General features: G+C 40.0%; 1 long non-coding RNA gene across 2 annotated transcripts; it reads right to left on the bottom strand.

Moving 5' to 3' along the window:
* Positions 1-8,478: 8,478 nt before the first annotated feature.
* On the bottom strand, positions 8,479-19,849 carry LOC110362998 (uncharacterized). Of its 2 annotated transcripts, XR_002420792.2 has the most exons (3): positions 19,641-19,840; positions 19,109-19,194; positions 8,479-17,208 (listed from the first exon to the last, which is right to left on the bottom strand). It is a non-coding gene; the product is annotated as an uncharacterized LOC110362998 (long non-coding RNA). The 2 variants fall into 2 exon arrangements; XR_010468955.1 differs by having other exon boundaries at positions 19,109-19,849.
* Positions 19,850-19,892: the final 43 nt, after the last annotated feature.

The raw sequence follows: 19,892 nt of genomic DNA, 5'->3' as shown, positions 1-19,892 counted from the left end.
TGAAGAGAGTCTGGAATGTCTTTCATTGTTGCTCTCTGAGAATATACAAATGTGAAACAACATACAAATGTTTTCTACAGTATTGCTATAAATTGTGGACATGGTGGACACTGGAGTCCTTGTGATGCTAACACAGCTGCTCAGCATTCAGACTTCCCAAAGCTCCTCTGTATCAGACACACAGCCCAGAGCCTCACTCCGAAGTTCATGCATCATTCCTTGTAGCCACCGTCAAGAAGTGAAAGTCTCTGAAGAGGCAGCTGGGGCTGCCTCTGACAACGAAAGTCACAGGATGTTTTTCCGGCTTCATCCACCCTGGAGCTTGTCCTTCCTCCAAGCTCTGTGTATTTGCCTGGCTGTGTCCTGGCCCCATGCGGAAGTGTGGCCCGTGCTGCAGTAGCCATCAGAGCAGCGAGGGCTGGCTGTCCAGCAAGGCAAGGTCAGCCTGGAGCAGGGCATGATGGCATTGCCAGTGGTGGTGGTGGCCTTGCTAGCAAAGAGCCAGTCTTGTGTCCTGTGCATGCTTAACACCAGGTCCGGTGCAAGGGCTTGTGGCAATGTGAAATAATGTGGAGGGATTTTTTTTCAGAACAACCTCTGTTTCCCCAGCTTAGACTGATGTTTAGCCCATGGACTGTACAAATTACACAGACTGTGCTACTGCAGAAGATAATGCTGCTGAGGGAGTTTCGTGGGAGATAAAGAGCCTGTCTCTCCATCTAGGAATGATGAAGAGGTCCTAAACATACTCGTGAGAAATTTTCTTCTGTGTGTCAAGGAAGGTGCTTGGCTCGTGCCTGAGGTTTTTATCTTCCTTCAACTGATGCCTCTGTATTAAATATGATATCTGACATGAAAGAAGAGAAGGAACCAATTTACGACTGCTTTCTAGTCTGAGTACTAAAGAACATTTTTACTGTAAAACATGAGCTGCTCTGGGTCAGCTGGATACTGTCCAATAGTTTTAGAACTGTGTGCTTAGTTCCTATTGCTCTTTAAAGCTATTTAAGGAGAGGAAGGATATAAATCTATGTTTATTAAGGCAGTGTCTGTGTGTATTACACTTCTACAGGCCTGAGGCAGTGTCTTACTACAAACATTGTAAGTAATTTCACTGAAGCCCTGAAAAAAATCTTGGTTCTAAGAATTGCCTGAAGAGCATTTGGCCCACAACTTATTTAATGTATATTTGCATCTATAACCTGAGAAGTAGGAACCTCTGTAACTTAAGAAGTAACTTGCATCTCCGCAACTGGGATGGATTCATCATCTTCTAGAAAGGAAAGTATTGATATTTTGGCTTTATTTCCTGTAATTGCTAAAGATAAATTTTTGCTTCAGTGTTTGTAATGAACTCAATAGTTATTTGAGTACAACTGGCTTGGGCTTGTTCTTGATAAGACTTTATTACTGGCAATGGCACACAGAGCAGATAAGTCTGTGAAAATCTGAACAAAGCAGAGGCATTTGTAGATGTAAAGAGAGCTATCATGAACGCATACATGCTCTGAATTAATAGGTTTTAAAAGCTAGGTGTCAATTTCAGCTATACAAAAAGAAGGGCTATCAATAATGCAGAATTTTTCTTTAGAATGGATATGAAGTTTTTAACAATGTATCTGTACAACTGTATGTGTATTCCTGAAGCAATGTGTGCATGTGTGGTATTGGCAAAACTGGGTGTCACAAGAGGGGTAGTACAGACACTGAAAATATGAAAATAGTAATGGTAGTTACTATGTGTAGGATTCTCATAAAGTTTTAATATCTTATAATAGAGCACCTTGGCTAATTTTAGTATCTTATGATAGAGCAGCTTTACTATAGCTAAGAAAAATATGGTAAGAAAAGGGATACAGTAAGTGTTTCTAAGTAATACTATTGGCTGCAAAGCTGTCTTTGAAAATTTTTACTTATGTCCTGACTTTGGAGTAGATGTAGATCTGTGGTGATGCCTGAGGATGCTACTGCTTAGGATGGGCTACACCAGGATGTCCTAGCTGCACCTTGGTATGCAGATCCTGGATTCACTGGGATCAAGCCTTGATTTTGGGAACATTCTGTCTGCTGAAACTACCGCGGATTAACAATCACATCTTGTCTTTCCTCTACCATAACTGTCTCATAGCAAAAAGAACTCTGCCCAGCTTTGATGCTATTGTTTGATCCTCCATGGGTGGCTATATCATACTTGGGTCTCAGTGTTCCTTAAAAGTAAATTATGACCACAATAACTGATTTCAGGAATTAAATCAAAGACCAAAGTGACACCTGCTTCTTTTTTAAAAAAGAACATATAAGCAGGGTACTCAAGCCTTGTTTTTTAGGAAGAAGTTAGAATCTTCCACCCACAGCTCCACTCTGAAGCTTGACTGAAGCACAGTAATTCTCAGCCAGGCCTGCTATGTGGAAAGCAAAGTGGGCTGAGGTTGCTGCAATACTAAGCTTTCTTTAAAGCATCTGTTTTATTATTAATATACTTTTAATAGCATCTCTCTGATTGTTTTACAGACTGACTGCAACTTAAGTTAATGCTGAGACATTAAAAGCTTGCCTTTTAAATTTTTAACAAGAATAAAAAAGTACACAGAGTATGGACTTTGTTGAACTATCTGGATCTGAAGTGAACACAAGCTAATACTATTTCACACTTTGGTTTACATATTTTATTGGAAGTCACAGGTGCTTCTGATGTATATTTTTGTGACCGCTGTCCCCTAAATACTGAAAATGTCAGCTATGTGATCTTTTAGAGACTTCCACAAAAATGAGACCAACTTTTCACCTAAGTGAGGATATTGGAAAAATTAGAGTTAGAAATGAACTCATTTAAATTGGAGGTAGTCCTCTCTGCTGCTACCCCCAATCACTCACCCCCCATCCCCAAAACAAGCTAAAACAAATGATACGACAACAAAACCAGAAACCACTGGAGGTAATTGGAAGTAGAAGACAGAAAAATAAAGTAAACTTGTCTCCGTAGTTCAAAATACTGTCTTTCTTCCATCATGACTTGCAGAAAGCTATAACGAACTGGTGGACCAAAAACTGTCAAGAAAGTCTGGTTGGATTATCAGCATTTTGAGATCTCTGGGCATTTTTGATCAGAGTCATCACCCAACTGTGACTTAAATGTAGAAGTGGGAAGCAGATTATCTGGTAGTGTGAGTCTGATGCTAAGCTGGGGTTTTTTGAACTGTGTTACAGTTGTGCAGTTTTGAAAAAAAAAAAAAGAAAACTCCTCCTCTGTTCAAAGCTTGTTTGTTGTTTTCTTTTCCCCCATGTTTCAACTGTATCTGTTAAATCCTGTAAACACAAGGAATTGTGCTTGGTAGAAAAGTAACTTTGACTCACTCAGGTGAACCACAGAGTCAAAGCCTCTTTTGAGAATATGAATGTCTTAAAACATTGTATGTGCCAGGTGTACATTGTAATGTATGAAACCTCCTTTTGATGGTTTTCTTTCAAATAAGTAGTAATGATTTTATATAATTTTCTGTGCACTTTTAAGAAGATGCTCCACAACCTCTCTTTTCGTTCTGCAGAAATCTAGAGCTTTAAGAATATGAGATCAGTTTGGTAATTTCTAATTCCTTCCGTTTCAGTTAATTTTCCTCACCCTAAACCGGTTTATGCAATTACAGGGGACCTCGGGAGATACAGAGAGGTCTAACGTCACAGGCTTGAAGGACTGCATCACCTCTCAACTACCACTGGGATTTGAGGAAAAATGTTGACTGTCACTCCAGATCTCATAGCAGAATCTGGAGGACTCCAGCTGCTAAGATTTGGGACCTTCTGGGCTGAGATGTGCCTCGGGTTTCCTTTGCAGACACCTGAAGAGCAAGACAGCGAGGATGTGGCTGGTGCTCCCCACTGTGTGGAGGGCACATGCTGGCGAGACAGCTGGGAATTCTGCCTGTGGTTTCTGACCAAGAGATGGCTCAAGAGATCTTTTATTCCTCTAAGGGGGTGTACCAAAGGGCACACTTGTGAGTCATAGTTGTTCCTAATCAACCTGTAATGCAGAAGTATCAGTTATTCTTTCCTACCCTAATGAGAAAAAGCTTCAAATGTATGCATCTATGACTTGTTTCTGACCTGCTCCTATGATTATAGATACAAGGCTATGCCATACATTACATGTTAACAGAATTATTGACTAGAGAAAGACAGGGGGTAAAACCTAAGTGTTCTGTGCTTTGACAACCAATATTTTCTCTGCATGTTAGGTAGAACACAAAGTAGATTCAGGAAACCTAAACAGCTTGTTTAATGAATTGCTTTACTAAATTTACCCCCTAAAAATAACAACTCAATAAATAGTTTTATTCCCTTCAGAAATTAGAATCTCTATCCAGCTCAGAACATAGGATGACTTGTGAAAAAAGGACAAACTATGGCAGAGATACAATACTTCTGACTACTGCAGTGAAAACACAGTTATTAAAATAAGTGAGCCTTTATTCTACCCCTCCTTTTTCTTCTTTCCTCCTTCCAGTTTAGTTGTAATGAGCAGTGTTCATGGATTGTTTTACACTGCTGATGAGTCAAGCCAAAAGAGAGGAGAGCTCCTGAGCTGGGACCTGCAGCAATTTCCAAGAATGAGTCACAGTCACTGAGCTGTCCATTCTCTGCATCTTCTGGGAATCATAGAGTCAAGAAGGCTTGTCACTGGCATCAGCCCTATCGGGAAGCCTGAACTAAAACAAGAAATGACAGAGATCAGGGGTTGATCAGCCAACAGGAGTTCAGACAGCTGCAAAAGTAACTGAATTTGAACTTCTTAGCTGAGAAGAGTTAGTACATATTATTCACCCATTTGCCATCACTGTTAAACAAAATGCCTAGACATACGGAATAAAGGAATCAACAGGAATATGTCAGCTGTGCTAAGCCTAATCTTAGGAACTGGATGAATGAACATATCATTTTACAGAAGAGTGGTGATATGAGAGGAGTGCAAGTCCTCTACGGGGCACACAGAATGACTTCCTATTTCTGGTGACAAATTAGTGGCAGTGACCACCTCTTAGCATAATCCAGTGCAACCTGATGCAGTTTACACCTTGCCACCAGGTAGCTCTGCACTAAGGTAGTCTCTGTGCTTTTCATTCTTGAAGACTGAATAATTGTTTTTTTTGTTTGTTTGTTTTGTTTGTTTGTACACTGCACCAGGAATCCAAATAGCATTCTTGCACTTTCCCTTAATGGGGCCAGATTGTATCTGTGCCAAGCAATTTGTGATATCATTTGTAGGAGTGAATGCTGTCCAAAATGTGCTACACTAATGCCTCATCTTGAGAATACCAGCAGTGCAGTGACTTCCTTTTAATTAATTATGATGTCAGCTTTGTGTAGGAGGCCAGCTTGCAGCCTGTGAACAAAACGTCTGGGTTTCTGATCCAGGAAAGAGAATCACACCATGCACAGGTGAATAGTATTTGATATAGTTATAAAAATTTCCATGAGTTTACTCTCTCTCGATAAGTTACAGGAACTTTCATTTCTTACTGTTACAACGTCTGGTCTGCACAAGATAATAGGAATGCTGTGCACACAAAGTGTGGGACTATGTCAACAGCAAACCTATTCTGCTGAATGAGATTTAAATAGTCCTAAATTATTTCTAAGTATTGAATGTGAATGAGGCACAAGGGTGGAGAAAAAATTAACAAAACGTTCAGAGGTGGTGTTAATTTCTCATAGTTTAGGTGTAACCTATGAGAAAGTTCTAAAAAAAATTAGAAATAGAGTCCATCAGTCCTGCTGAAATTTGCAGGAGAATCTCACTAGCTTCACACTAGTTCTGTGTGACTGAAGTTCAATTCTGATTCTGTAAAAGTTGGTTTCGGTTCAAAGCAGTCAGAATTTCCTTGATAAAGAGTAATTATGGATGTTGATTCTGCAGCTTCATATGCTGCAAACCACACCTCTCTTTAGTCAGCTGGGAGAAGTTGTAGGAATGTATTTCTTTGGAGACAGAGGCTTCATTCATGAGACAAAAAGATGCATTTAGAGAATACTTCTGTTTGCAAAAAGGAGTAAAAATTAAAAAACAAATCTCAAACAAACAAGAATATGCAGCCAACAAACCTGCTTTTGTGTCTGAGTACAGTGATGCAGCTGGTTCTGGGTTTGTCACCTGAGTCTGAACTCAACCATACTTACTTGGGAAGTTACTTGGCATTGTATTTTGGTACCTTGATGACCTTGAGAACTGGGACCTCTGAGGCTCTGAGTTTGCATACCTAACACTTATTATCTTGGCAACTCTTTCTGATAGGAGGAGCCCATTGAACCCCACTGGTTTTGCTCTGGTTAACCACCATTCAGCACCATGACTGAAAGTTACACAGGCAAACACTCAAGAGTGCCTGGAACTCAGTGCCTTACTAATTGCCTTTCATTATAGGGAACAATCCCTACAGATTTTTTTCAGCCTCACAGAAAACATAATTAAATGGCTAAGACTTTTGTCTATTTTTTCCAGTATCTGTGTCTCATTGTGACCCCAGAACTCTCCTCCGGTGTGAGGTAACATACCCAAGGTCTTTCAGGTGGTGAAGTGAATGGTTTACAAAGTCTAGGAATGCTCCAAGGGCTATATTTTGTATTCACGCTCATCTTTGCCTAGAGCTCTTGAAATGGCATATAGCCAACCTCTTCTTTCAGCAATCCAACAATGCTTCTTCCTATTTTCAGATACAACTTTTCTTCAGAAATTGCCTCCAATTTGAGACAGAAGTAAAAACTCTTCAGTGAGTATTTCTTGCCTTCATATGGAATCTCTCTCAAATTACAGTATACCTTCTTTTGCTGGTATGCTTAGAAAAATATTTTGAAGACTGTGTGTATTGGTAGTGCCTGATGATAACTGCCATAAAAACATAATTAAGATGGGTAGGATATAATTCCTCTAGTCTGCTTTGATGTTTATAATACAGTGTAGTTTAGCAACTAGATTATGGAATCCTGTGTAGAGTTCTATTTCAGCAAAGTAAGATGCTTTTACTAAACAAAACAAGCAAGTAGAAATATTGGCCTCAAAATGCACTAGATTAGCACCTCTGTTTCCCCAGTTACATCTTGTTGCCTTTGCTTGTGTTTAGAGGAGTTACCATGACTCAAAAGTAGGGTAACTCATTGTTGAGTCAGACCTTTTGTCTTACCGTATCTGTTGTGAGTAGCACAGTTTTTAGTGCCATTATTGCCGGACAAAGAGACAGTGACTCTGTCGATAAAGATAACTCTGCAGGCTCAGCACAGCCTGACTTACTCCAGTGCCCCAGGCCTCTATTAAGAACACTCCATTGTTACTCTCGTGTTTACAGCTGGCATACTACTCTTATTACTTGCTTTGTTTTCCTTTAAGCAGGGTCAACACACTGCTTTATTTCCTTATTACTTTGTATTTCTCAACATTGTCACACTCCACAGTCAAAAAGCACGCAAAACCTCAAAAGAATCCATGTCCTTGAACCAAGGTGGATCTCAAAGCTCAAATAGTCAATTATGTGCCTGCATCAACCCATTGGGCAATTTTTCAGTTAGGTGCATCCACTTTCACAATGTCTGAAATCCAGGAGGGCAAATGTACACCTCATAAACAAAAAGCCAAGGGATGCTCAGAGAGAATAAAATTTGTCTTCTATAAAGCAAAGACACTCACGAAATGGCACAGGAAAGTGAGTGGGCTTTAGTGAGATACAAATTGCTTCTTCAATTTTCACCCCACTACTCCAGAAAGACTTTTTTTTTTAAAAAAAATTATTTTTATTTTTTTAAATGCAGAAAAATTCTGAAAAATTCTTATTCAGCAAAATGGCAAATAACCCTGGACCCAACCCTGTATATGTAAACATGGAAATGACTTGAAAAAGAACAGTTAAGTTACAGGTTTGGAAATTAGATCATTGGATATTAAGATATTGTGCAACAGTAGTAGGTAAAATATTAGCATGCCAGTTAAAGTCTTTTACTTACAGTGGAGTTTCTAGTGTTTTATTTAATGTGGTTTTTAGGTGTGCCAAGGATTGATGCTTCCTGAAATCTTCCCTTGGGAGACCATTGTACCGCCTAATAATTATCACTCTGAGGCAAACAGTCTCTTTGCTCTTCCCTGCCTGTGCCAACTGAATGCTATCTAGTAACACACTTGAGACAGCCCTGTGTTCTGTGTTCAGGTCTTGTTGTATGTCCTCAAAGGTGCTTTTGATTTTGTGAAGTCCCCTTGTGACTAGGCTCAAGTAAGAGGCATTTCCAATATTTTTTTTCCTTCCTCAGAATATGTTCTACTCACGATTTTCCAAGTTCTCTTAAGTGGGGACTGAACAGCCTGCTCAGTTTAACTGAGTCACTAGCATGGATAATGCTCAGGATGTGGAGACATTGTGTTAATGCACATGGTGACTCCACAAAACCATTGTATCTTAGGAAGCAGAAGAAATCCCATCCATTTTAATAAGAGAAAGCCTATTTTTTACACTTTTGTACAACGTTTTAATCAAGACAATGGTCTTCATATGCCTCTGTGTATTTTCAGGAATCATCCCAGATATTAAAGAACAGGAACTTAATTCAAAAACAAGAACAGTCAAAACACATTTTCATGGATGCTGCTTTGCTTGCAGAAGCATGTGATTTCTGTTTTGTCAGCTTTAAAGTGTTTGCATGCTTGTGCTTGCAGTCTGCATTTCTAGGTCAATAGAAATAACACACTTGGAGTTAGTGAGTTGACCTTAGATAATTTTTCCAAAGTACTAGCTGGACCAGTGTCTTCTGAGATAGTGCTGCCACACTAATTCTCTTAATGTCGTAAATATATTACATAGGCTTCTTAGACTATAAAGTTTTACATGCTTGGGAAAAATAATCTAATGGGTATATCTTATTGTAAACAAATATGGTTTACACATTTATTATAACAATAATCTATTGATAATTGAATCACAAACTTAATTTTATACAATTATTTATATAACATCTGTGTTACCAGTGTTTACATTTACTTCTTATGTATTTTACCTTCAAGATTAAATCAAAATTTTAGAAATCCAGGTACAACAGAGGAAGAAAGGCAAACAACTTCTTTTAGCCTCAGGTCAGAAAGACAAGGGTAAGCATTAGGCGGTCCTACAAGATTTTAAACCCTCATGCAAATTGCATATCATCTTAATGATGATATAAGCTTTGCCTATCATCTTACTAGTCATACTCTTAGTATTTTCTTTCTTCCTTTTCAGAATGGTGACACTTCCTTCCATACGTGGCTAAGTCTGTATCAGCCTGCCAAGTCAAATGAGCTCCTGAAGCAATATCTGATGATCAGAGTTTTAATGATAATGACCTGAAAAGATCTTTTGGCATTCAGCTATACTAAATGTATTGTGCAAACTGAGCCCCAGATTTTTGTTAGTTCTCTCACCACATAAAAGTTACACTGAAGCTGCAGTGAACTTTCGTGTGCCCAGATTTATCAAACCACAGTAACTACCATCCATGTACTTCAGTTCTTTGACCCACGCTCTGTGGTCAATTAATAAATTGGCAATCTGTTAGGCTCTTTCACACTGAGATTGAATAAGGATGACAAGGAGAGGGCCCTACATCAGTGGTTTCCTTTCAAAGTACACTTAAATACCATCAAATCCACAATCAATGGCTATGCACACACATGTTTAACAAAGCTTTTAACCTTTTAACCACCAGACCATCTGCCTTTCAAGAAATATTGCTCTTGGTTCAAACAGAAAAGAAAGGGATTGTGTACACCCTCCAGGCTCTTATGCTTGGAATCTGTAGGTGAGTGAAGCCCTGGGAATCTCCTCAAATACACCGTTCTCCTCCAGGTAAATAAATGAATAAATAAATAAAAATAAATGCAGGGGCCAGTCTACAAGAGCCAACCCAGTCAAGACACAATTTGTTAAATATCAGTGGGAAGAAAGCCTAAAATGAGTCTCAGCAGCTCCTCCTGGGCCACCCCAGCAGAGCTGATATGTGTGTATATATGCAAGATGAAGTAGGATGTGAGACTCCTTTCCTTAAAGAGGGCATGAAACAAACATAAAACCCCAAAACACTACTGGTTTTGAACACAAGCAACCTAGTTTTCAAGCCTAGTCACACAAGCAGCAGCAGCAAAGCCAGAGACACCTGTCCCAGGCTTGGTGGAAGCCCTGTAGCTGCAGCAGGATCTAGACTGACCTAGCAACGGTGGATGCCAAAAGTGAAAGGGAAAGTAACCAACTGTGAGTAACCTGTTTCTGTATTACAGGGAAGAAACAGGACATAATTTGGGTTTGGCCATGTCTGAACCATGGCTATAGAAAGTTATTCTTAGCTACAAAATACCTGGGGAATCCCTGGTTCATGTGACTGCACAAAACTCTGATGAGGCACAGTCGTGTGCCAGGAAGGAGAATGCTGCACAGGAGATGTCTCCTCCTGACTATGGGAGGTGTCAGAAAATGCTACACCACAAGAATTTGACACTGGTGAGGACAGTACAGGGAAAGAAAGGATTACTACAGTAGGTAAATAAATCAAACAGGACTGGGTTAACAAAGATATGAGCTTTAGGGCTAGATGCCAGACATGGATTTCAGAACTGGCTTTGCTTCCTGAGGGTATATAATATGGTCAGCCATTGATCAGGAGAGGGTAAAGGATTTGAGTAGCTGGGATTCAGCAGGAAAAATCCAATCAATCACCCCAAAAGCACCACAGCCCCCAAGGACAGATGCCAAAGGAAAAAACTGGGTTGAATTCAAGGAGGCTGTGTGTCTTGGGAAACACTTACTGTTATTGTTGAACAGCTGCACAGTTGGCAAAGTAGTTTCACTGCATGCAGACATGCTGAAGAAGCAATCATCAGCTTAAATGAAAACTAAGTGCTACTGGCTACTGGCTATTAGTTGGTGAAATTAACCTTGTAGATATACAAATTGTATTGGAATATGATACACTCGAAATTGCAGGCGATTTTGTTCATTGTTTTTCTGAAGAATGTTCTTCCAAGACTTTTATACTTCATTGAGAGAAACAAAAGACGGCCAAGGCTTGTAAACAAGAGATGTCTTTTTGCAAGACAGTACTATCAAGGATTCAAAGTAGTTTTGTTTGTAGTGCTTGTAGTTCAAAAATGTACAGGAACATAGCAGATTTCCCCAATCTGCATCCAAAGGCAGAAATCCCTCCACGATCAATATCCATTTAAATGTACATTTGAAACAAAAAACTTCCATATCTAGACAGTCAACTTGCATTCGGTAGAGAAATAGGCACTTGCAGGACATGATCCACCTGGCCTATTCAGACATTACTGTAGGATGAGGTATGTCAGGCATTGTCCATTTCTCCCTATTAAATATAAAAGGAATGTAGAGTGGTGCTGTGAGTGTCTACATGTAGGCAGATGAATCCTGACATGAAGTCTGCCTCTGTTGCTAAGGAAAATTTGTCACTTTCAGAAGACAATCATTCTTCAGCAGAAGTTTTCAAAATCAGATTAAATCAGGCACAGCTAAGAAAGGAACAGATCCCAAAGAGCATTGCCTATGTAAATGACAAGTAAAAGGGCCGGCATCTGAAGAGAGAAGGTGTTCTTCAAGTAGGATGTCTAATGAAACTGCAAATGATGGAGTAAAAACAAGTTTAAATGTTTTATATCTGCACACTCAACAGAAGGTCCTGAATTTCCTCTGCAACTTGCCGTGAGTAGAAAGGTTACTAAAATCTGCAGACTCCATTTGGAATGAGTGAAACATCCTAGGATGAAGGAACCCAGCCAAAGAGCTGAAGCAGCTGAGTCACTAAGTGGAAAGCAATGCTGGGATGGGCAATTGGGGCTGGCTTGTAGCAGGTTCTCAGAAATCGGCTGAGTTAAATCTGCTAGTGGGCAGAGAAAGACTGAGCCATTGCTCTTGGTTTACATGAAATTACAGTCTAACCCAAAGATCAATGAACTCAGAGAGACATTGATGAGGGACAGATGGACATTGGTATTGTGCCTTTGCAAAAAGTAATGCAGCAAACTGGAATGCAGATTTTGATTTTAGGTTTTGAAAGTATCAGCATAAACAAAGGCAAAAGAAAGCAAACCTTAATCTTCAATTTGCATTGACAGACGTAAGGAGGAACCACCCCTTTCCTTCCCTCTCTCCTTTTTTGCTCTGTAATTCTTGGATAAAATGTTCAAGTGAAAAATATATTTTATGAAAGTTCAGACATCAACATGCAATGTGAAAAAATATAACACAGGAAGAGAACATAATCAAGTATTTTGGGCATGAATAGAGTACATTAACAAGAATTTTCATACATCTAGAAAAGATAATCCTGACAAAAACCTCAACCAAATTGCACGGGAAGCAGGTATAAACTTTTGCTGCATTATCAGTTCAGGCTAACTGATGGAACATAAGGCAAAAAAATACAACTCATGCAGCATTTAACTGCTGAGGACTAAGCTGTGCAGGATAGATAAGCTTCAGTTCAGGCATTAGGAATCTTTCACTGACTTCAGCTTCAGGACCTAAGCTGGAAGGTGAATTCACCTTTAATGAATGTGAATACTGTTAACAGTCAACAGACACTGGTCCCTACCCCAAATTGTACACAATGTGCTTCATGCAATAAGTACAGCTGCTTGGGGGAGGCAGCTGGACACTGACTTAGCCGGAGATTTGGACAGGTACCAAAAATACTAGGATTAGTTTATGCTAACACTTTCAAACCCCAAATGTTCTGATATTGTGAACTTTTATGATATTCCCTGTGAACAGAAGGGTAACTATCAGCTCTTTCTTTGTTGCAGGTGTTGCCAAACACAAGGCAACGTTGCTTGTTTGAACTTCAGAAAACTGATGCCAAACAATACCTCTGTTTTAGCTGGACACGACAGCATGAAGAACAAATGTTATCTGAATCTTGTGAAATGTACTAAGAACTGATGATTATGGTACAGCTTAAAATGTCTCCTGCACCCTGTGGTTGCTCTGGGAAACCGAGTGGAAATACCATAGAAACGTGCAGAATATTATGTAAGAGAATCCCTCATAAGTTGTGACCAAATCTGGGTGTTGTTGTGAGGAAAAGGCTCTGGAGGAGACGGGGAAAAGTTCACAACATGTTGGTGGCCATCAAAGGCTGTGGGAGCCACAGAAAACATTCAGCAATGGAATGGTTTTATCCATAATTGAGGGAGAGAGAGAGCGCATGGTGGAACATTCATTAATCAAAAGGATCTGCACAGATTCCACTCTAGACTAAATCCTGAATCTAAACTTGAACAGGAAAGCCTCCAGATGATAGCAGAGTGGCTTAGCAGTCAACTTGTCAATGTGTTTTCTCAAGTCAGTCCAGAGGGTGGCAGGCAATTTTGTCAGCATCAAGACATTATTCAATAGCAGGGGACAGGACAGATATTTTCTGAGAGCAGAGTACTTTACTGTTCTGTAAAGAAGTTAATGGGTTTTTTATAACAATTCTCCTGTTTTCATCTAGCTCAGTCTTAAAAACAATATCATGCAGTGTCATCTTTTGTATAGAAGCTGTTGAAGCACCCATAGAGCATCAGTAGATGCAGGCATCCAAAAAGGAAACTGAAACTGTCAACAAGCACTCTATTTACATGGTATCATCTCTAGTACTAAAATTTTTAACTTAAAAGAAAAAAAAAAAAAAGAAGAATGCTCCCATATACATAATTTTCAGACAGAAAGATATCAGATTTACCAAGCCTTTCACAGCATATTATCCATAAGTTAACTGGAAGAATGACCTGCACTTACAGCCACAGTACCGACCGACCACCAGGATTTCTTAGTCCTAAATAGATCAGCTGGAGACTATTGATTTCTGACCTTCTAGCTCTCTCCTAGTTTGACTGCTTATCTCTGCTCATGGCTGTTGTCTCTGCCACTGTGAGAAGAGATATGCCTAGATATCATCGTTAGTTTTGGAACAGAATTACTATGTCCTGCCTGTGCCATCAACAATAAGCACAACTATACAAGCAATATTTTCCCTTGGAGAAAAAGGCCATATAATAAGATTTGACTTCTGTTTAAATGAGACACTAGCATGGCCATGACAAGTATATCTGCATCATAAATAAATTATTTCTATCTTGAGCAATAAACTACAGAGCTTTTGTGCTCCAGGTCAGTGTGTTGCATATGGCCTAGAAAGGCAAGGTGTCAAAAGTCATGTTCACCTCTCACTAGAAATTATCTTAACCTCATAATAATGAGGCAATGCATATTCATGGTATGTAGTTCATGTGAATGAGGAACAATAAATTATGAGAAAAGCAATAAGTCAGTAACTTCTGATGCCAAGTGAAGCTGGCTTTCAGTGTTCCAATAGCTAAGTTTTCAGATGATTTCTGATTTTGCTATTCGTGTACTGGAAACTGAGTTTTGTGTAGTCTCTCTCTCTTTTTTTTTTTTTTTTTCCTTCTTTTTCACTGATTACTATAAAGGAAGATACAGAATATCAGCAGCTCATCATGACCAAAAAATTCTCACTGCTTTTAAACTGAGAGAAAACTCTCAACTGTCTGTCAAATTTTTATTATGTTGGCCATTTTCCACCTGTTAAACCCTTTTTATCAGAAAGACCAGCATGTCTTCCACAACCAAATGTGTGTGTGCAAACAAGCATACAGACAATCAGCTGGATTATCTCAGGGAAAAATGATTTCTGTGAACTGAGCAAGTCCATGAATTTGCTACAAACTTAACTTGAACAAATATCATTTGACAAAAACAGTAAACCAGAACATTAGAGCTTATCAGCTACTTTGGGATTCCCATTGCTAATGCCTTATGGTTAAACATACCATTTATGTTTCCAGTCAGAAGGTGTCCAGAAGGTGGTAAATGAGTAGCTGCAGAATCAACAAGCTGCCCTGTTTGGTTGGCTGCAGAGATGCTCAGAAGAGTGGTGGTAAAATAGTCTGAAGTAGGGGCAGGAGCTTGCACTGACATAGAGAGAAGGCAATCATGCATGGGATGGAGGAAGTAATCCTTTGCAAGTCCTTATCCTAGTTTTACCAGCTTTGGCATGGTGTTTGCTCTCATAGCATTACCAGAAAGTGACTTTTAAGGTCCTATCAGCCAGAAAAAAAATAATGTTGCCTTGGTCTTCAGCAGAAAAGGGAGATCCATGCTCCCCACAGTCATTACTTTTACAGCCCCCTCAGAAAATACTAATTTTTTTTTAATAAATGAAGAGGGTCCTTTCCTGTACCCTATGATGTGATTGCTTATTGATGAAAAGAAAGTAGTGCTGCTCCCATAGGTAAAAACAAACAAAACAAAAACCAAAAAACCATAAAAACCAAACCTGGAACTCTGTGATTAACACCTGTAGGCATCAGACAGACATGGACTATGGGCCAAGAGGCTGGGTTAAGCACCTTCACATCATTAGGACATCGGGGAGGCCTGAGCTTTGAAACTGGGTTGGAATATGGGTTGCGGTGTGAACAGTGGCCCTAGAAGAGTGATTCAACTTGTGAGGAGGCCCCAGGTAGACATCTCAGGCACTATCGAATTGGAACCAACTATTAGACCCTCAGGCCTTCATTTAGTTCCTTGTTTACTAGAAACACGGTTGTTACAGTAAATTTTTCCTTTCCCCTTCTTCCCTAAATAAAGAGGTGTGATAATTTTCTTGAGCACAAGGTGGCAGGATTCAGCCTCTATTTAAAGCCCATAAGCACTGAACAGTGCTTGAAACAAGTAAGGTAAAAATGCTTCCATTAGTCAGGAGTGAAAAGCAGCTACGATCAAGTAGATTGACAAATCTGTGAATAGGTGAAACACTGGAAATAACAAAAGCCAGGCCAGGACACTCAGAGAGTGCTTTGGAGGAGGTTCAGAAAAGGGTTGTGTGGAAGCCAATTTTTGTCATTGAGGGAGAAGATGCGGGAGCTCAGGGAAGAGAAGCAAGTGCAAGTCAGAATAGTTATTAGACCAGCAGATGCTGGAGATTCGAGTTCATATGCTTGCTCTGGGGCATAGTGCAGCCATGTCTCATGTTTAGCTCGAATGCAAGAAAATCTTCGCATAAAGTTTCACGGGAATCAGGATATTTCTCTGAAAAACAAAAGATTTCTGACAAAACCAGGAGTTCCCATGAGCTGTACAAACTCTCTCACTTGTAACAACTAAAAATCCCCAAACTGTAAGCAAAATGTAAGAAGTGTATGTCTATGCAGGTGTATAAGAGTGGTCTTTCTGTATGTACTCCTTTGAACAAGACAAGATACCCTACTAAATGCAAAAATCATGGGGCCCTTAACCTTTCCCTGATCCTGTGGTACAATTTCTTTTTCCCCCCACCTAAATAACAGTATTTTCACAGGGATTCTTTGAGTTTTCAGCTCCTACCTCTTCTGAAGAAATCCATGTTCACACCTTTTCATATATTTACTACAATTTATATGTTACAGTAGAAAGATACTTTATGTATTGTGTATGAGTTAAAGTTTGAGTGATCAAATCCAATTTCAATACAGTAATTTCCAGAAAACACTATGAGTATTTCAGCATCTTCAGGTTTGGCTTCTAATATATTCAGACGAATGTGCTCTCGTAACTTCATCTATGACAGTAAAAAATTGAACCAAGTGATGTGTACTGCAAGGGAACAGAATCTCTGGGAGGTTGTCAATTTGTTTTCACCTACCTAAGGCAAATCTGACTCTACTTCACTAACTCTGAAGCTCATCTCACCTGCTCTGAGAAGGCTCTATTGCTCTATTGCTCAAGATTCCAGTGTTCTCCATGGTGATCTACCTGTAGTACCGAACTGTCCTTTCCACACATAGGTTTTTGTAATGTTGAACATGACTCTTCCTTGCTGTAATCTCATCCTATCCCACAGACAAGGAAAAAAATTGTTACCAGTCAATCTGTATATCCTTTTACATATTTCAGTAGTGTTACTGCACTTCTCTTCAGTCTTTCAGTTCTTTCAGTCTAGACTCTGAGTTTATATTTTCAAGCCCTCTGATCACACTCTATAGAGTCGTTGTGTTTTCAAGTCTTTGTTCTAGCTTTACCACCTTCAGGATGATGTTTGCTCTCAGACCATTACCAGAAACGTACTTGTCTCCACTGGTTTAGTTGTGGCTCTCCTTTAAGCAATGCTTCATATGAAGTATTTGAGCAGTTCTTTCCTACTGTCTTTAGCCTGTGAGATAAAGCACAGAAGAATGGTGTTACCTTTATAAATTAAACTTACTTATGTAGAAATAAAGTCAAAATTTATCACAGCAATTCTTCGTTCAGCTACCCTTTTGTAAATCTAGAATGAAGACACTCCAAGCATCTAGCTGTGTCTATCAGAAGAGCTGCCTCTTCCCCCAGTAGGACAGCAATGGTACTTCCTTGTGCAGCATTCCCTAGCTTTAATTTTGGCAACTTTGGTGACTCCACCATACTTCCCTTTCAGTTTGTTATCCCCCCACATTCTCCCCCCATTCTATTTTGATAAAATACTAATTTTAGAGGAGAAACGTATTTTTAACAGAATTTGATATTTTACCAACGTGTTTTCACATCTGGTCATTTTTGGCATTGTCATGCATAAATTCATGTGGGTAAATCCCAGCCCTTCTAAAAAATAATTACTATACAACTCAGCAATGCTCTTGTGAGAGGTATTTTTGAGTTGTAGAAAATACAAACTAATGTCTACAGCAACAGCTGATAATTCTGCTTTCCAGTGTGTGCTCCAAAATTATTTAACACTTACCTGCAGCCTTGTGATTTCGAGGTCTTACCTACAGAACTTTACTCTTCCAACACTATTGAATTATCCAACCAAATTGATCCAGCTGCAATGGTTTTATCGGAAACTTCTTTGACCACTTCTCAGTTTCCCAGAATCACAGAAAATAGAGACATGTCTATGAAATAACAAAGTCCAGTATGTGCCCATACATGTTTAGACAATTGTGAGCTTCTTGTCATAAAATCACTAGGAGAATCACAATTGAGTATTTACTGCCTTACAGAGCTGATGTCTTTGTGGTCATCCAGGAGGGAGAGTAAGCAGACTTGGCTGGAGAACAGTAATGCAGGTTTTGCAGCAACTTCCAGGGTTTCAAAATTTTACTTCTATCTTGCATTAGAAACCTTTTTCATATATTTTTTTATTAATAAAATAATATTGCAGTTGATGCTGTTAATTTTTCTGTCTCTGTTTCTCTTGAATTCTTTCCTCCAAAGTCTTTAAAAATCCCAAACTATCTTGCCTCCAGAAAATTGTTCCATTAATTTTGCATCTTACTGTCTATCCTTCTATAGATATTTCTGTTTAGAGATATTTTATTTTAAAATTATTAGTGCCTTCTTTTTCCTTCCCAAATTTTGCATTACTTGTAGACAAAATGACTTGTACTTGAATAACATTATGGTACTTCCATGTTTCTATGCTGTGTCATGTGGTTTTGTTATTCCTTGGAACTTGCTTGATCTTCCTTGCGTTTTAATTATAAAGGACAAAGTGCTGAACTTGATAAGGATTAAATATATTCTGGTAGTAGAAATGTATCTATTTAACAATTTAATTTCAAATAAATTTGTTTTAAGCATGATAGCATGATTGACAATATTATAAATCATGTCTCTTTATCCAGTCTTCACTCATTGTCTCACAGGGAGGTATAAATCAGCTTTTCAGCTCAGTATGGCTAGGACTTTCTCAGTAGGATGTTATTTGAAAGCAAAGCCAGCCCTGCCTGTGACTATGTTAAGGCCGTGAATGCACCCAGTAAGAACTGGATTTTTCTGCAGCAGACTGAGCAAATGCAACAAGAACGGAGAGTGCTTTCAATTAATAAGTGCCATGTCAAATTGATTCCTGAGTACTTTGTAAAGTGTATTGGCTACTTGCTCTGTACCTTTGTAAAAAAAAAAAAAAAAAAAAGTCTGTAACCTTTCCTTCTTTAATTCACCCTGATTTACTCAGTTCAAAATACTCAGCTCAGGTAATTAGATAAGAAAGGACCATCACCATCTTTGGATATAATGGTACAGAGGTAAGTAAACAGCCTGCCAACACAAAGCAAGGACTGCCTGTCACTTACCAGGACAGAAGGAACGCAGCTGCAGAAATGGCAAGGGACGAATATCTTTATCAGGCCCAATTTCCCAGGTCAGCCGCCTATTGCACCTGTGAATTATGTGCTGTACTAAGTCAGACCTGCCTCAACCTTCATGCTGGGAAATGCTAACTCATTGCCGCTCTCCCACAGTGCTAAAGTGGGCACTGTATTAGTCCACAGGGCGGTCGGGGGTTAATTGACCCCCCACACTAATTGCAGCGCGTCCCCTCCGCGGGGGTCCCTCCGCGGGGTGCGGGTGGGGTGCGGTGCAGGGCGGCGGCGGGACGCGCGGTGGCGCCTGCGGAGCGCCCAGCGCCGGGCACTGCGGCGGGCTCCGCGCACCGGCACCGCTGCGGTAAACCCGCACCCGGGGCTCGAGGGGCGGAAGGAAAACGCAAAACATCCCCGACCGCGTAGCTGTCAGGGGGAGAACAGCGCGTTTTGGGTAAACAGCAAGGCTTTTTAGGGTCGGTCATCCCTCGCCTCCCGGGGCACTTAAAACATGCCCGCTTACCACCCCATGGCGAGATCCTGCCCTGGCGGGTATGCCCAGTGCCCCCCGGCAAGGTGTCCCCGCCTGCGCCCGGAGGGGCGGACAGTCCTCACGGGCGGTGGGTCGCTCCCCGTCCCGTGGGGGGCGCGCGCGTATACGTGTGTGCATGTGTATGCATATATGCGTGTGCGTCTGAAAGCTCAGGCGCAGATTGCTTATTGGTATCTCCTCTTCGGCATCCTCCCTTTTCTCCCCCTCCCACCTCTTCCTCCC

Source organism: Columba livia, chromosome Z (assembly GCF_036013475.1).
Source record: "Columba livia isolate bColLiv1 breed racing homer chromosome Z, bColLiv1.pat.W.v2, whole genome shotgun sequence".
NCBI lineage: Eukaryota > Metazoa > Chordata > Aves > Columbiformes > Columbidae > Columba > Columba livia.
This window is presented reverse-complemented; position numbering and strand designations above follow the sequence as displayed.